General features: G+C 49.1%; 1 protein-coding gene across 3 annotated transcripts in view; it reads right to left on the bottom strand.

Moving 5' to 3' along the window:
• Positions 1-17,762, bottom strand: part of LOC124723003 — a 160,654-nt gene that overhangs the window by 124,022 nt on the left and 18,870 nt on the right. For all 3 annotated transcript variants that reach the window (XM_047248179.1, XM_047248180.1, XM_047248181.1), the window contains one exon: positions 3,001-3,128. The gene's annotated coding sequence lies outside the window, so the exon portion shown is untranslated. Of the gene's footprint in view, positions 1-3,000; positions 3,129-17,762 lie in introns of those variants that run through there.

Below are 17,762 nucleotides of genomic sequence, written 5' to 3'. Positions count from 1 at the left end.
CTTCACCGGACGCTATATGTACGAAAGCCTCACAATGCTAATTTACCCTTAATGTGTGGTCTGGCATTGTCAGACTGTTTGACAGGGCTGTACATTCTCCCAGATTGACTTTATGGTCGCAGCTATGTCTTATTCCTGCGAGAGGTTCCGCTGGACATGCTGAATAATGTCCACATTACTATTCATTACCGTATTTGATTTCAGCACAACAGAGCCCGAGTGCATTTCAGCAAATAAGTGAGGGCACATCTGCAGGCAACCTTTCCTGGCGACTAGATTGGTCACAGTGGGCCTGTCACATGGCCACTACGATCACTCTATCCGTCCCCAACAGATTTTTTCTTGTGAGGATATCTGAGGGACCTTTGCTTGAAAAGCCTTTTACATCGCTGGAGGACCTAGTGGGCAGGATTGTTGCAGCAGCAGGATGTCTTCGGGCTACATCACGTATCTTTGAGAGGGTGCACTGTTCAATGCAGCATCATCATCAGGCGAGTGTCTGAGCATCTGAACAAAACTTTTGAGCATTTCCTGTAATGGGCATCCATTTGAAGGCTGTGACCAAATAACCGCAATGTAATTTGGCAGTCCCAGATGACCTTTACAACATCTTCCTTGACATGCCATCTCAGTTTGTAAACGTTTCTTTGAATCACCCTGTATAATGTATAGTGTGAGAGACTCATTTAATCCTGCAGTCTGTAAAGTTCCCCCAACCTATTCAGCAGTGGCATCTTTTAATGCAGCGGCGTCTTTTAACTAGATTAACTGATGTTATAATTTAAACAATATTCAAAAGTTAGCTAATTCTGGAATCCAAAGTTAAAACTCTCCACAGTAACATAGGCAATACTAAGTTCCTGATTTATGAAATTATCAACTAACTACTTGCTGCTAAATGTAAGTCATAGTAGTCATCGAGAAAACCAGTTGTGTGTTGATGGCTAAGTTAAAGCAGTATATGTAGATAGCGAAACATTGCACCAAGTACATCAGAGCTGAGAAGAAACACAGAAAGTCAAGATAAGCATCTCTAAATGACATACATCCACATAAAATTTGTGTTGAACTTCACCACTATACACAGCTTTGAGAAAATCTGGCTTTTATGGTGCACACCTCCGTAGTTTATTACGGATTAGAGATTCTACCTATATTTGTCTTAACTCCAAGAAAATTTGCAAGGTCAGCACTCAGTGCTATTCACACTTAATGTCACACAACCATAGAAGTCTGCTGTGCCAACTGGCAAATTTGTGTTTGGTACATCTACATTAAAGTCATTAAAGAAACAGCGGGTATTGAACTGCTGTTATCCAACAGCATTAAGTGACTGGCCACAGAAGGACCACATTTAAGTTCCTTCAGTTTCACATAATCATTATCTTCCTTCTAATGTGGAGCGACATGGAACAGTAATCCTGATGTTTGGTGTTATTAATAGCAACAAGAAAGAGCTTATGGTAAGGTGTACCTATCAAGCACATGTGATAATTTTCTTGTTATACACCCAGTAGTAAATTCAAGCTTCTGAATCTTTAGAATTTGAGTATTCTTACAGCACTTTAGCAACCTGGAACCCCAGTGCAATTTTAATCGCAAATGAGTCAAAGGACCAAGTAGCACTGCAATTTTAACCAGGAAGAGATGACACTGGGTGACTAATTTATGTGCCTATCCTTGGAGCTGAATTTTAATAAACAGCGCTCGTAGCCATAGAAGTGAATAATGTATGGGCAAATTTGTTTCAGGTCCATTTATGTCAACTATAGATTAGTTCTGATTTAAATTATTTCGAAAGGGAGTTTGTTTCTGTCCTGATTAAGCTACACACACACACACACACACACACACACACACACACACACACACACACAACACAAACACTACAGAAGTATTCACTGATGAGAAATACTAACTAGTGAAAGATAACAAGCTGATGTAGCACCAAAAGCATCTTATAGTATGACATATCACAAGAGAGGGAAATGAGTGAAATACACAGTGTGTTATCAAACACAGTCAAACACCACAAAGAAATGCGAGACCTACTGACATAGTAGTATTACCAATCAAATGGAATAAAAGGAAAACATCAGCCATTTTTAAACACTGTTCAAATGCAGAGGGTGCCATTCTCTAACAAAGAGTACACTTTGGCTTCCATCATCAGGGTCCCAACATGGAGGATGTAGCTGTGTGAGGTGAGGAATTTCTAAATAAAACCATACTTAAATGAAAGCATAGGCACAAACATAAATATATTGTTTGTCAGGCCCACTGCTTCACAATCACCAAAACTGCAAGACACAAAAAAATGAGTGACTTAAATTAGCAACTTCAGTAACATCCTACAATTTTGCAGTCATGAAGAAGAGTTGCCATTTTTTATTCAAAATTAAGTTTGTTCATCATCTGGTCTTCACTGCTCATGTAACTACTCGAGGATAGTATTCTGCAAACAAATAATATATGTCACAAAAGCCTGAAAAGCACCCTTCAGCCAAATAAGCAGAGGGGGTAACAGTGTAGTCTCTGCCTATCGAACACTTTTCAGATTCTGCAATCAGTCAGTTATGTTACAAGTACAAATCTTATGAAAAACCATAGGCAGAAACAGATTAAACACAACAGTAACAAATGTCCATTAATATTTGTGGAGGAGATCTGCAATAATTGTTTAACGTCTTGAGAAATCTAATAATTCAATTTGAGAACTGCTAAATATTTCATTATATTTTGCATGTTATGGTAATGAACCATTTTTACTGCAACAATTCAAAACTTCTCATCAGACAACGACAGATTTTCAATTTAAACTGTTAATCTACAATAAGCTTTTTCTTTCTTGGGCAGTAAAAACAGGACATACCATGTCTGTAAGCCAATGTCTCAATATGTAGCATCAACTGTGTTTGTGAATTTTTAAGTTTAGCACATTTTCAACTTTACAAGTAGTAATGAATTTTCAACAAGTAGATACTGAAACTACTGTACTACCTTGCTTCTTTCTTATCTTCAGAAATGCAAGCAAATGAAGATTTCCTTTGTGGCAAACTATCATTACTTTATGTAATATATGGTTGTTGCTAATAAGAATTATGTTTCACTGAACCATCACCAAGGACCTGGAATAAACAAAAATCATTTACACAAAATAAGCAATTCAAAAAACCCATCATGATTACATTTATTACACTTCATTTATAACAACATAGTGCATAAATCACTTGCCAGAAATTATTTACCTAGATGTACTTCAAGTGTTACATTAGCACTGCCCACTCATTCACAATTTCATGTTACTTGAGACTACTTTAAATATGCTAACAATCCAGCAATTATTGTCATGTAGTCATCAGAATCATGTGACAAGCAGGACAGTATGGTTTTCAATGAATGCCAGCACTCAATACTGAAAGCAGGTTTAGCGCACAAAATATGATAGGCTAATTAACGGATCTAAACTACCACCTACACAAAGATTGATCCTTTTTAAGAGCAAAACTGAATTTCCTCAAACAACCAAATGTCTGTCACTGTTAACATTCAAAAATCTTGCAGAGCGCATACATATAAAATGACAAATACTGGAAACAGATAAGAACCCAAATTAGAACTTGAACACTGCTAAATCAAGCTGGATGAAGCACTAGCTGTGGTATATTGTTCCTCCTGAAAAAATAGCAACCTACTGCTTCAGAAGATTTTTCTGAATTCAGTACTGAATTCTGGCCTTTAATCTTGTCAAAGTACCACTGTGTATGGTGCATTTGAGAATTCTCCCACTCTGGTCATGTTGACACATCCACATCGCCACTACGATGCTCGAAATTTACAGCCTCCCACTGAGGTTTCATAATCACCTTGTTTGTTTTAAAGACCATTACATGGGAAGTCTTCATAAGCAATCTACACCTCAGGACTAATAGGGCTTAATACAGATGCAGATCAGGTCATTGACATGACAAGGCCATACACAACACCCACTGCATGTCAGTCTTTGCTGCAGGGTTGATGAAATTTTCCCTACGCAGTTACCATCAATATAGCTGAGCTGCTAACCAACAACCACTGCCTGACAGTCTTGCCACCTGGTGGCCAGTGCTCTGCCACTATCAACGCAAGAGTACCCACCTGGATAGTTCAGCTGTCTTCCACTGGGCTGGTTTGGATTGCAGACACGGTGCACTATTTTTTTGTGACTGAAAGTAAAAAGCTTTAACAACAAATTGGTTGCAAACAGTGCCTGCATCTCCCCTCGTCACCAGTGAGTATTCAACACACTCCATTTATCCAGATTCCTGTTACAGTGATAAAATGTCAGCGTCATCTGGCTGTAATCCCAGAACGTCATGGAATACCCGTCACGCTGAGAAAACTTTAGGAATCAATTCCAATCTGGTGAAAAGATACAACAGCAGGTGGAGTTAGTGGCCGATGCATCAAGCATCTACCTTAAGCATTCCTGTAATGAATGGCTCACCTGCCAACATACATCAGCAAAGACCTGGGCAACAATGTTCACATCCCATACTAACAAAGGTCTCTGCAAATATATATAGAGTGACAAAAACCCACCGTCAGGTATAAAACATAAAACTAAATTAGCCAATGAGGCGATGTCAGCTAAAATTAATGGCAACGAGTCCAGTAACTGAAGATTCCATCGCAGGGCAGCAAAAGAAGGACAGCTCAACAAGATATTGCCCACTGTCAGCCGGGCACCACACTGACACTGAGGTGGGTCATCACGGCGCAGGAGGTAGTCTTCTGTCACCCAAGTGTGGCCTATGCAGAGCCGGCAGAAAACCACAGAGTCCCTGCGAGAGGCCTGCATGGAGGACTACCACACATTAATCGTTCCTTTAAAGGCATCCAGTTTGTTGTGTGTGCTGAGGTGATGCCATTTCGTCTCCCAAATCCGCAAATCCTTACTGCGTGGTACTGAACGCAGGTCAGTTGCAGAGCACCTGATGTCCATAAGCGGTTTCCGCGTAGCCTGTTTGGCCAGCCTGTCTGCAAGTTTGTTGCCTGGGATTCCAACGTGACCAGGGGTCCAGACAAACACCACTGAATGACTGGACCATTCCAGGGCATAGATGGACTCCTGGATGGTCACTACCAAACGATGATGAGGGTAGCACTGGTCAATAGCTTGTAGGCTGCTCAACGAGTCAGTACACAGAAGAAACGACTCCCCAGGGCATGGACGGATGTGCTCAACAACACGATATATAGCCTCCAGCTCAGCAGTGACAACTCTGCAGCCATCGGGCAAGGAATGCTGTTCAATATGTCCTCCATGGACATCCATGAATCCAACACGAGCATCAGCCATCGAGTCATCGGTGGAAACCACTTCGAGGCCTCGGTACATGCCAAGAATCGAGAGGATGGTTGGTTGGTTGGTTGGTTGGTTTAGAGGCGAGAGAAGGGACGAAACTATGAGGTCATAAGTCCCTTGGTACTAAAAAAACAATGCCACAAGTGTGAGAATAAAACGGACGAAACATATAACACAAAACGGAAAGAAAGGACAAGCCACAAGAACGAAGGGAAGGCAATGAACACTAAAAGCAACAAAAGACGACAAGAAAACAACAGAAAGGCACTAGCAACAGAAGAGAGTAAAACATGAAAGCAGATTAGAGTGGCTAGCCAACCACAAGAATAAAAAGATTAGTGTTTTAGGGCGCACAACAGCGAGGTTATCAGCGCCAGACAAGAATAAAAAGGGAAAGCAAGCCACTCTGCAGTACAATAAAACCTTCACCCTAAAAGCACTAGGGTGAAGGACAAAGAGGGACAGAGACATGCGCTAAAACTTAGATACAAGTACAAAACCCACTCTCACGGATAAAACGTAAAACTAAAGCTGCTGTGAGGCTTTGTCGCCCAACACCAAAGGTAGGGTGCTGGGAAAGTTAAAAGTCTGCTGCAGAGTGGCTAAAAGTGGGAAGTCCAGCAAGAGGTGGGACAACAGTTTTTTGGTAGCCACAGCAACACTGAGGTGGGTCTTCGCGACGGAGTAGGTAACCACGCATTAGCCACATATGGCCAATGCTGAGCTGGCAGAGGACAACTGATTCCCTGCAAGAGGCCTGCATAGAAGACTTCCACACATTCATAGTCTCCTTAATGACATGCAGTTTGTTGTGCATGCTGTTATGCCATTCCGTCTCCCAAAGCTGGAAAACCCTGCAGTGTAAGACAGAATGCAGGTCAGCTTCGGAGATGCCTACATCTACATCTACATGATTACTCTGCAATTCACATTTAAGTGCTTGGCAGAGGGTTCATCGAACCACAATCATACTACCTCTCTACCATTCCACTCCCGAACAGCGCGCAGGAAAAACGAACACCTAAACCTTTCTGTTCGAGCTATCTCCAGAAGCAGTTTCCATATCACCTGTTTGACCAGCCTGTCGGCAAGTTCGCTGCCGGGGATTCCGACGTGTCCTGGGGTCCACACAAACACCACAGAATGGCAGGACTGGTCCAGGGCATATATGGACTCCTGAATGGACGCTACCAGAGGGTGACGAGGGTAACACTGGTCGATAGCTTGTAGGCCGCTCAATAAGTCAGTACACAGGAGAAATGACTCGCCAGGGCATGAGTGGATGTACTCAAGGGCACGAGATATGGCCGCCAGCTTTGCAGTGAAAACACTGCAGCGACGAGTGCTGCTCAGTATGTCCTCCATGAACATATGCAAAGCCACGTGACCATCAGCAATTGAGCCGTCAGTGTAAACCACTTCACTTCAGAGCCCCGGAACATGTCAAGAACCGAGAGGAAGTGAAAGCGGAAAGTGGTGGGCTTAACGGGGTCCTTAGGGCAATGAAAATGTCCAGATGAAGCCGCGGCCTAAGTCTACACCCTGGAGGTGTAGGTGAACGGACCTCAAGTATAGGTGGTAAAGACAAGGACTCCAGTTCAGAAAGAAGGGATTGGACACCAACAGCAATTGGAAGCCCTGACCTGCTCCGCCAATGCGAGAGATGAACCACCATGGGTGAGAAAATGAGACGGTGATTCGGATGTGCAGGAAAACTATGAACATGTGCAACATAACTGGCTAGAATTTGTGGATGCCTAACCTGCAATGGAGGGACTCCAGCCTCCACAAGGACACTGGTCACCGGACTTGTCCTAAAAGCTCCTGTTGCTAGGCGAACACGACAGTGGTGCACTGGGTCAAGTAAACGCAATGCTGACGGGGCCGCCGAACCATAAACCAGACTCCCATACTCAAGGTGTGATTGAACAAGGGCTCTGTAGAGCTGCAACAGTGTAGACCGATCTGCACCCCAATTGGTGTTACTCAGGCAGCAGTGGGCATTGAGGTACTGCCAGCACTTCCACTTAAGCTTACAAAGGTGAGGAAGCCAAGTCAATCGGGTGTCGAAAACCAGTCCTAAAAATCTATATGTCTCCACTACTGTGAGTGGATCGTTATTAAGGTAAAGTTCTGGTTCTGGATGAACGGTACAATGCTGACAAAAGTGCACAACCCATTACTTTGCGGCTGAAAACAGGAAACCATGGGCTAGAGCCCATGAACGCACCTTGTGGATGGTTCCCTGTAGGCACCGCTCAGCAACGTAAGTACTGGTGGAACAGTACAAAATGCAGAAGTCATCTTCATACGGAGAAGGTGAAATGGACGGCCCTACAGCTGCTGCTAGAACATTAATGACAACTAAAAATAGACACTTGATAAGGTCCTACTCAAGTCTGGATTTATTGTTAAGTATGAGTGGGAGTGGGAGGGCTAGGCCCAGTTCCGGGGGATCGAGCAATACAGGCTCCGACAGAGATAGCGAGTGGCGCACTTCAGAATAGGGAACTCTCTCAACCCAAATACGCCCCCAAGGTACAGGATACAGGATCACGGTTGGGTGCAGAACATCGGAAACCAACGTAGGCCCTGCAATGATCATAACACAGACTTTTCTTGTCTTCTCAAACCTTAAGTCGGAAGAATGTATATAATAGGATATAACAAAATTATGGCCGTTACGCAATCACACCAACAACCAGGGCACAATTCTCAATAATGATACCTTAATTCTCAGACTTTTATACAAAGATTTAAACAGTACGTATATACATGAAACTAGAAAAATATAATCAACCAAGTCACAGAGTACAACTGCTAGTAGCTGTAAAACATTTGGTAATAATAGTATTTTCAACTGTATGCTGATTGAACACTCCACGGCACCCTGTCGAAAGGCTCTTCTTGTTGCTTGCCATTAAACAAATTGCCATTCAACAGTAAACATTAACAACAACAGGAATATCAACAGCACTCTGTTGAAAAGTAGTAATCTTACAAACAGTATTTAGTAATCACAGAACAATGAAGTATTTGGTTGTAACAGTAATTTCGACTGTATACTCACTGAACACTCAACGACATTCTGTCGAAGGGCTCTTCTTAGTGCTTGCCGTTAAACAAATTGTAATTCAACAGTGCACATTAATGACAACAGGAAAACCGGGGAACACTACAAGAAAGAAACAACACTAATCTGCAAGATGCAAACTTGCAAATCAAGTTGACAATCTACCATTTAACGGTGAACACACACACGTGCGACCACAGGCAGAGTCAAATTGTCCAACAGTGAGCTATTCACACACTCCATTCATTCAGATTCCTGTTACAGTGATAAAATGTCAGCGTCATCTGGCTGTAATCCCAGAACGTCATGGAATACTCGTCACGCTGAGAAAACTTTAGGAATCAATTCCAATCTGGTGAAATGATACAACAGCAGGTGGAGTTGGAGGCCGATGCATCAAGCATCTACCTTAAGCACCACCACCGCTCTACCAGGAGGCAATCTCGCCGATGCAACCTTGAGGACAGCAAAATAAATAGCAAACAACTGGCACATACTAGCAACCACGAGTCTAGTCTGCGTGTGGCAGCTTCGAACACCAATGGCCACAGTTTCACAGACCAAAGGCCACAGTTAAACCACCACATCCTCTTCAACGGGGTGAGGGGGTACAATGCATAAGGAAAGAGCAGTCTTAACACAAGCCGGGAACTCGATAATACAAATGGCAGAACATCGTGCCTCATGCCTCAAAACACACCGCCTCACCGCCCTTCTGGATGAGTCGCAAAACAAACTGCGACGAGGCATGGCTTCCCACAACAAAACAGTTCACCGTATGATACAATCCCAATCGCGAAACACAGCCATCCACACAGGCCACCTACCACCAACTGCCCAAACACCAGTATGTCCTCTCTCTACAAAAGCCGCCAGCATTCACATGCTAAGCACCGTGACGCCCTCTGGCGATGGAGCACGAATCAACACTCAATACAGAGCCCTGCGGAACCCTAGTCCCCTGGGTATTGGGGGAACTACGGCAGGCATCATCTTGGATAAGGAAAGTACGAAGGGACAGGGAATTATGGATAAAAATCGGGAGCAGGCCTCTGAGACCCCACTCCTATAATGCTGCAAGGATACGATGTCGCCAGATGGTGTCACACTCTTTTCGTAAATCAAAGGAGACGGCAACCTGGCGTTGGCGTTTGGAAAAGGCTGTTCAGATGGCACACTCAAGGGACACAAGATTACCAGTGTTAGAGTGACCCTGGCGGGAGCTGCCCTGACATGGAGCCAGTAGGCCACATGACTCCATGACCCTACCCAACAGCCAACACACCATACATTCCATCAGCTAACAAAGAACGTTGGTGATGCTGATGGGCTGACAGCTATCCACATCAAGCAGGTTTTTACAGTGTTTGAGCACCGGAATGATGGTGCCCTACCGCCATTGCAATGGAAAGATGCCATCGCATCTGATCCGGTTGAAGGCGCATGTAGTCAGATGAGAGATGTTTAATCATCTGACTGTGGATCCGATCTGGCCCAGGAGGTGTGTTGGGACAATGTTCAAGGGCACTGAGGAGTGGGGTGTTATAGGATTCACTGTGGTGTGTAGTGAACGAGAGGACTTTCCCTTGAAGCCGCCGTTTGAGAGTGCAAAAGGTAAAGGTGGGGGGATAATTCTCCCACGCAGAGGCCCGAGCACAGTGCTCAGCAAAGTGCTCAGCAATTGTGTTTGCGTCTGTAGATAACACACCATTTATGTTAACACTGGGAACACCTGTTGGGGTCTGGTACCCGAAAACACGTTTGACATTTGCCCAGACATGGGAAGGTGGTGGTGGTTGTTGGTATGTTTAAGGGGGACTAAACAGCGAAGGTCATCAGTCCCCCATTCCAAAATCAGGCGAGCCGAAAAGCTAAGGAGCAGATAAAAACCAAAGGGGGAGGAGACGTCCCCCCCCCCCCAGGCGCTAAAAGAACACAAATGCAGCAACAAACACTACAGACAAGAACAGGACAGAGGAACACCAGACAGAAAGAAACAGAAGAAAGGAAGATGGCCGGAGACTGGTTGACTGACCACGAGAACAAAAATGGGAAAGAGCCAACCATCTCACGGCACACCAGAACAGCAACAGACACAAGGACAAAAGACACAGAAAGGGAAAGGCGCAGGACCTCCCTAAATCGAACCATAAAACGGACTACCACGGGTAAAATTTAAAACGTCATCAGCCATGGAGGCATCGTCAGATAAAACCAAAGCCAAAGTGCCCTGGAGATTAAAAGATTGCCGGAGTGTGCGCAGTCGAGGACACTCCAGCAAAATGTGGCCGACCGTCAGCCGGGACCCACACCGACACAAGGGGGGATCCTCCTGACGCAACAGATGGCCGTGCGTCAGGTAGGTATGGCCGATGCGCAGCCGACACAGGACTACCGAGTCCCTGCGAGAAGCCCGCAGGGAGGAACGCCACACATCGGTCGTCTCCTTGACAGCCCACAGTTTATTCGGGGCTGTCATGCCACGCCACTCAGCAGCCCACATCCCACTCAGCTTACGGCGCAACACCAGCTGCTGGTCGCGAGCCGTAAGGCCGATCTCCAAAGCCGGGGCGTCGTTCGCCCCTTTGGCCAGCCTGTCTACACGTTCGTTCCCTGGGATGCCAACATGACCGGGCGTCCAAACCAGGACCACCGAACGACCAGATCGGGCAATGGCGGAAACAGATTCCTGAATGGAGGACACCAGAGGAGAGAAGGGATAGCAGCGGTCGATGGCCTGAAGGCTGCTCAGGGAGTCACTGCAGATGACGACGGACCTACCTGAGCAGAAACGCATATGCTCAAGAGCGCGCAATATGGCCACCAGCTCTGCAGTAAAAATACTGCAGCCAGCCGGCAAGGAGCGCTGCTCAACATGGGTACCATGAGCAAAAGAGTAGGCAGTGCGACCATCAACCAGGGAACCATCAGTGTAGACAGTCTCACAGTCCGAAAATGAGGCGAGGAGAGCAAGAAAACGGCGACGGAGGGCCACAGGCGGAACCGAGTCCTTGGGTGCCTGTGCCAAGTCCAGACGGACGGACGGCCGGGACAAACACCAGGGAGGCGTAGGTGCACGGACCCGGAAGGGAGGCGAAAGAGGGAATGAACCCAATTCCGACAGCAGGGACTGAACGCGGACAGCGACGGAAAGCCCAGACCTAGGTCGCCGTTCGGGCAGATGGAGGACCATGGCAGGGAAAAGCAAGCGACGATTGGGATGGCCTGGCGAGCAATGTACGTGGACAGCATAGTCGGCGAGCAGACGATGGCGGCGAATCCGCAGTGGTGGAACCCCGGCCTCCACCAGTAGACTATCCACGGGGCTCGTTCGAAAAGCGCCAGTTGCAAGCCGGACCCCACAGTGGTGTATGGGGTCTAACAACTGCAACACTGAGGGTGATGCAGACCCATAAGCCAGGCTCCCATAATCAAGCCGAGACTGCACAAGGGCTCTGTACAATCGCAGCAGCGTGCAGCGATCTGCACCCCAAGACGTGTGGCTAAGGCAGCGGAGGGCGTTGAGGTGCCGCCAGCATTTTTGCTTCAGCTGAGTAACATGAGGAACCCATGTGAGCCGGGCATCAAACACGAGTCCCAAGAAGCGGCAAGTGTCCACCACTTCAAGCAGGTGGCCGTCGAGGTAAAGTGCAGGATGAGGGTGGACCGTCCGACGCCTGCAGAAGTGCATTACTCGAGTCTTGGCAGCAGAGAACTGAAAGCCATGAGTCAGTGCCCATGATGCTGCCTTGCGAACGGCGACTTGCAGCCTGCGTTCGGCGACTCCCGTAGTCGTGGAGCTAAATGAGATGCAGAAGTCGTCGGCATACAAAGAAGGAGACACCGACGACCCCACTGCTGCTGCCAGACCATTAATGGCCACTAAAAATAAGGAGACGCTCAACACCGAGCCCTGCGGGACCCCATTTTCCTGTATATAAGAGGAACTAGAGGTGGCACCGACTTGCACCCGGAAAGAGCGGCGCAATAAAAAGTTTTGAAGAAAAGCCGGGAGCCGACCACGAAGACCCCACCCATGCAACGTGGCAAGGATGTGATGCCTCCATGTGGTGTCATACGCCTTCCGCAGATCGAAAAATACAGCAACAAGATGCTGACGTCGGGCAAAAGCCGTACGGACAGCAGATTCCAGCCGCACCAAATTGTCCACTGCAGACCGGCCCCGACGGAAGCCACCCTGGGATGGAGCGAGGAGACCGCGCGACTTAAGGACCCAACACAAACGCCGCCCCACCATACGTTCGAGCAATTTGCACAAAACGTTGGTGAGGGTAATGGGATGATAGCTGTCCACCGCCAATGGGTCCGCACCGGGTTTCAAGATGGGGACAATAACGCCCTCCCGCCATTGCGACGGGAACACGCCTTCGCTCCAAATGCGATTAAATATCGCGAGAATGTGTCTCTGGCAGTCCCTGGAGAGATGCTTCAGCATCTGCGCGTGGATGCAGTCTGGGCCTGGTGCTGTATCAGGGCAATCGGCGAGGGCGGCGAGGAATTCCCTCTCGCTGAAAGGAGCATTGTATGTTTCAGAACGACGCGTGTGGAATGAGAACGGCGTCCGCTCGGCTCGCTCCTTTAGAGAGCGAAAGGCGGGGGGATAGGATGCAGTCGCAGAGCTCTGAGCAAAGTGCGCGGCTAGCCGTTCAGCAATGGCGGCAGCGTCCGTGCAGACAGCGCCGTCCAAGGAGAGCCCAGGGACACCCACAGGGGTCTGGGAGCCATAAATCCGCCGGATCCGGGACCACACGTGCGAGGACGAGACACGGGAGCCCAGGGAGGAGACGTACCTCTCCCAGCACTCCTGCTTACGCCGTGCAATAAGACGACGGGCGAAGGCACGGAGCCTCTTAAAGGCGATGAGGGTCTCCAGAGACGGGTGCCGCCTATGACGCTGGAGAGCCCGCCTACGGTCGCGAATAGCCTCAGCAATCTCCGGCGACCACCAGGGGACAGCCTTCCGCCGAGGGAGGCCAGAGGAACGGGGGATGGCAGCCTCGGCCGCCGAAATGATGGACGTGGTGAAAACACGGACGACCTCGTCAATGTCACCCTGTGGGGGAGACGCAATGGTTACAGCGGAAGTAAAAGCTGGCCAGTCAGCCCTGTGGAGAGCCCAGCGGGGCAAGCGCCCAGAAGAATGACACTGTGGCAGTGACAAATAGATGGGAAAATGGTCACTGCCACACAGGTCAGGATGCACCCTCCAGTGGAGGGATGGGACAAGTCCAGGGCTGCAAATAGAGAGATCGATGGCCGAGAACGAGCCATGGGCCACACTGAAATGCGTGGGAGCACCGGTGTTCAAGAGGCTAAGGTCGAGCTGAGCCAACACATGCTCCACGGCCCGACCGCGATCATCGGAGACAGTCCCACCCCATAGAGGATTGTGGGCATTGAAATCGCCCAGAAGCAGCAATGGTGGCGGGAGTTGAGCCAGCAGCGCAGCCAAGACATGGCGGGGGAGCTCCCCATCCGGAGGAATGTAAACAGAGCAAACAGTAATAGCCGGCGAGAGCTCAACCCTGGCAGCAACTGCCTCTAAAGGCGTCTGAAGGGGTACTGGCGAGCTACAGACAGAGTGGTGAAAAAAGAGGCAAACCCCACCTGACGCTCGTTGACAGGCAGCACGGTTCTTATAGTATCCCCGATAACCGCGAAGGGCGGGGGTCCGCAGTGCAGGAAACCAAGTTTCCTGCAGAGCAATGCAGAGAACAGGGGAATCACTCAGAAGCATCCGGAGCTCTGGCAGGTGGCGGAAATAACCGCCGCAGTTCCATTGGAGAATGGAAGCAGGAAGGGACTGGGAGGGCGTGAATGCGACTAAGAGGCAGACAGCGCTTCAGAGCCAACCGCCGCCACTGGGGGAGAGTCAGCTGAGTCCATAGGAGAGGCCCCCAAGGGTTCCGTGAGGGCGAGATCCGCGGCAGAGGCGAGGATCTCCACCTCATCCCCGGAGCCAGGACGATGTACAGCAGGCGGTGCTGAAACCGCCGGAACGTCCTTCTTCTTGGACACATTCCTTTCCTTCTTCTCGCGTCTGCCCTTAGGGTGAGAGGGCTGGGAGAGCTTCTCTGAAGGAGCGTCGGAGGCTGACGACGACGCAGAAGCCCTACGACCAGCAGGTGGCGGAACCTTCAGCCACTGGCTGACATCTGGCTGGGAAGGAGAAGAAACGGAGGAAGGGAGAGCCCCGAAGGACCCCTTCCACGAGAGAGGAACCGGCGGAGGCAACGCCGCCGGAGAAGGAGGGGGAGGAATCGAGCCTCCCGGTTGTGGAGCAGATGTCACTCCCGAAGTAAGCTTGGGGGGAGCGACAGAAGAGGGTTTGCCCCCAACTGCTAAGGGGGCAAGAGAGGAAGGCTTGCCCCCACGCACGAGGGGGGCAGACAGAGATACATGGCCCCGAGGGCCCACTGAAAGCGGCACAGATGAAGCGACAACCGTCGCTCGTGCGGGCGACGATAACGTGGCTGCAGCATAAGATGTTCGAAGGGAAGCAGGATACAACCTTTCATATTTCTGTTTAGCCTCTCGATAAGTAAGCCGGTCCAGGGTCTTAAATTCCATGATCTTCCGCTCCTTATGAAGAACGGGGCAATCCGGCGAGCATGGAGAGTGGTGCTCCCCACAGTTAACACATACAGGCGGAGGTGCACATGGAGAATCAGGATGAGAGGGGCGTCCGCAATCTCGACATGTAGCACTGGATGGGCAACGGGAGGACATATGCCCAAACTTCCAGCACTGGAAGCACCGCATCGGGGGAGGCACGTATGGCTTGACGTCACAACGGTAAACCATCACCTTGACCTTCTCGGGCAAGACATCACCCTCGAAGGCCAAGATAAAGGCACCGGTGGCCACCCTGTTTGTCTTGGGTCCTCGATGGACACGACGGACAAAATGCACACCGCGTCGTTCCAAGTCGGCTCTCAGCTCGTCATCGGATTGCAACAAGAGGTCACGATGGTAAATAATCCCCTGGACCATATTTAAGCTACTGTGGGGAGTGACGGTAACAGGGACGTCACCCAGCTTATCACACGAGAGCAACGCTCGTGACTGGGCTGGGGAGGACGTCTTGAGGAGGATGGACCCATTCCTCATTTTTGACAACCCCGCCACTTCCCCAAACTTATCCTCCAGGTGTTCCACAAAAAACATAGGCTTCGTCGGAAGAAAGGAGTCACCATCAGTCCTGCTGCAGACAAGGTATTGCGGTACGTAAGGCTCCCGCTTCGCACTAGATCGGCGTCCCTCCCATGGCGCAGCCAACGAGGGGAACGTCTGAGGGTCATACTGCGCAGCATCGAAGTCGACTCTACCTCGCTTAGAGACGCTGGTGGCCGTGCGACCACCAGCTTGATGTGATTTATTGCGCTTCATTGCGCCACATCCGCCCAGATGACACCTACTCCGAACGAGGGCTCTCCCCAAGGGCGCCACCCAGCCAAAGCAACGGGTACCTGGCCGATATCCCGTTGCCCGGAGTCCCCGTGCCCCAGACAAGATGGGCACATACTCCTTGGCATGCATGGGGAGGAAACAGCTCAGGCATCTGTAGTGCTATCCCTGCGTGGTCAGGGGGCTACCACCAAGAGGGTACATGACGACCCCACCACAACGGACTGGCTACCGTGCTGGATTTTAGGTGTTTAAAGGGTCCACAGTTGTCGTAGGCGCTAAGAAGAAGAGTGCGCGCAAGGCGAGAAGGAGACCACCCAGAAGATGGTGGGCGTAGTCCCCCCCACACGACAATAGGTAACATGCAAGATGGTGGAGCATGATGGACCAATACAAAAACACCACGTAAGGTGTCCTTCCACAAATGGCACGCACTGACGACGGAAATTTGGAAGAAAAAAGGAGGTCAAACCCAAGAGGGGACCATCACAGAAGGCCGAAACGTTTGAGACTCCTTTTAGTCGCCTCTTACGACAGGCAGGAATACCGCGGGCCTATTCTCACCCCCGAACCCGCAGGGGGACTTGGGAAGGTGACGGATGGCACCCAATAGTCAAGACATATCTCTCCCAACACTCCTGCTTCCGTTGTTTGTTAAGTTAGCGAACACGGGCAGAGAGCCGTTTAAAGGCTATGAGGTGCTCCAGGGAAGGGTGCCGCTGTAGAGCTTGCCAACACTCTTCAATTGCTTCATCGACTTCCGGCGACCACGAAGGGATTGCCTTTCGCAGGGGATCCATGTTTTCTGCCACAGAAATGATTGTTGATGTCACCTACTCAATCATCACATCAATGTTACCGTGTGGGGGAGATTCAACGGTGACAGCAGATGTGAACGTTTCCCAGTCCACCTTGTCTAAAGCCCACCTGGGCAAGCGTCTGTGGGGAGTAACGCCGGGGCAGTAACAGGAAGATGGGGAAGTCGTCACTACCACACAGGTCGTCATGTGCTCCCCAGTGGATAGATGGGTGAAGTCCTGGGCTGTAAATTGATAAATCAATGGCCGAGTAAATACCATGAGCCACACTGAAATGTGTGGTAGCCACAGTATTTAAGAGGTAGAGGTTGAACTGAGACAGAAAAGTTTCAACATCTCTGCCTTGGCCAGTATGCACAGTGCCACCCCACAAAGGGTTATGGGCATTAATATCTCCCAAAAATAGGAAAGGTTTAGGGAGTTTATCAATCAGTGCAGCTAATACATTCAGGGATACTGCACCATCTGGAGAAAGATATACATTGCAGACAGTTATTTCCTGCGTCATCCTTATTCTGACAGCCACAGGTTCAAGAGAGTTTTGAAGGGGCACAGGTTCACTACAGACAGTTTAGGACATGAACGCAAACTCCACCTGACACTCGATTATAGTCGCAACGGTTCCTGCAGTATCCCTTATAGCTGCAGAGGGCAGGGGTCCGCATTACTGGGAACCGGGTTTCCTGGAAGGCAATGCAGAAAGCAGGTGTAAAGCTTAACAGTTACTGCAGCTCAGCCAGGCAGTGGAAAAAACCGCCGCAATTTCACTGGAGGATATGTCATCATGAGATTGGGAAGGCATGTAAAATTCAATGAGGCAGTTTACGCCTCAGGGTCACCTGCTGCCACCGACTTTTTGCCTGAGCAGTCTATATCCATTTTGGCTGAGGGTCCGGCAAGATCTAGGTCCTCAGCAGACGCCAGAATCTTCACCTCATCCGCAGATGCAGAGCTTGTAAGTAGCGGTGGAGTGGGTGCCACAGCCATTCCCTTGGTCTTTTTGGATTTCTCTCGCTGCTCCTTGGGTTTCCCTGGGTGGGAGGACTTCACCGATTCAGTCTCCGGGACTAAGCTTCTCCGGCTCAGAAGTGGGGAC

The sequence above is a fragment of the Schistocerca piceifrons genome, chromosome X (assembly GCF_021461385.2).
Source record: "Schistocerca piceifrons isolate TAMUIC-IGC-003096 chromosome X, iqSchPice1.1, whole genome shotgun sequence".
Classification (NCBI taxonomy): Eukaryota; Metazoa; Arthropoda; class Insecta; order Orthoptera; family Acrididae; genus Schistocerca; species Schistocerca piceifrons.
This window is presented reverse-complemented; position numbering and strand designations above follow the sequence as displayed.